The sequence below is a fragment of the Triticum dicoccoides genome, chromosome 7A (assembly GCF_002162155.2).
Source record: "Triticum dicoccoides isolate Atlit2015 ecotype Zavitan chromosome 7A, WEW_v2.0, whole genome shotgun sequence".
Classification (NCBI taxonomy): Eukaryota; Viridiplantae; Streptophyta; class Magnoliopsida; order Poales; family Poaceae; genus Triticum; species Triticum dicoccoides.
This window is the reverse complement of record NC_041392.1, coordinates 65,233,693-65,234,026: the sequence shown is the minus strand read 5'-3', so window position 1 is coordinate 65,234,026 and position 334 is coordinate 65,233,693. Positions and strand designations below refer to the sequence as shown.

At 80.5% G+C, this 334-nt stretch overlaps 1 protein-coding gene across 1 annotated transcript in view; it reads right to left on the bottom strand.

Annotated features, from left to right (window-relative positions):
* The window catches only part of LOC119333102 (calcium uniporter protein 6, mitochondrial-like), a 4,238-nt gene that overhangs the window by 1,035 nt on the left and 2,869 nt on the right, over positions 1–334 (bottom strand). The window lies entirely within an intron of this gene.

Below are 334 nucleotides of genomic sequence, written 5' to 3'. Positions count from 1 at the left end.
GGCCGGAGCCCGCCGCCGCCGCCAACCCCCTCCTTCCCCCGTTCCCCTTCTCCTCCCCCCCTCCTCGCCCCTGTACCCCCGCGCCGCCTCCCCGAGCGAGGCGGCCGGGGGCCCTGCCTCCGCGCGCCTCCAGCGCCTCCCCGCGCGCATCCCTCCCCCGCCGCCGTCAGCCTGCGCCGCCGGCCCTCGGCCGCGTGATGCTGGCGGCGGTGGGCTTGCCCTTCCCCGCGCGCGGTCCTCCCCTGCTCGGGCGGTGATGGCCGGCGGCGGTGTGCTTCGGCCGGTGGCGGTTCGGCGTCCGGGTGTGGAGGCCGGCGGTGCTCGCCTTGGTGGT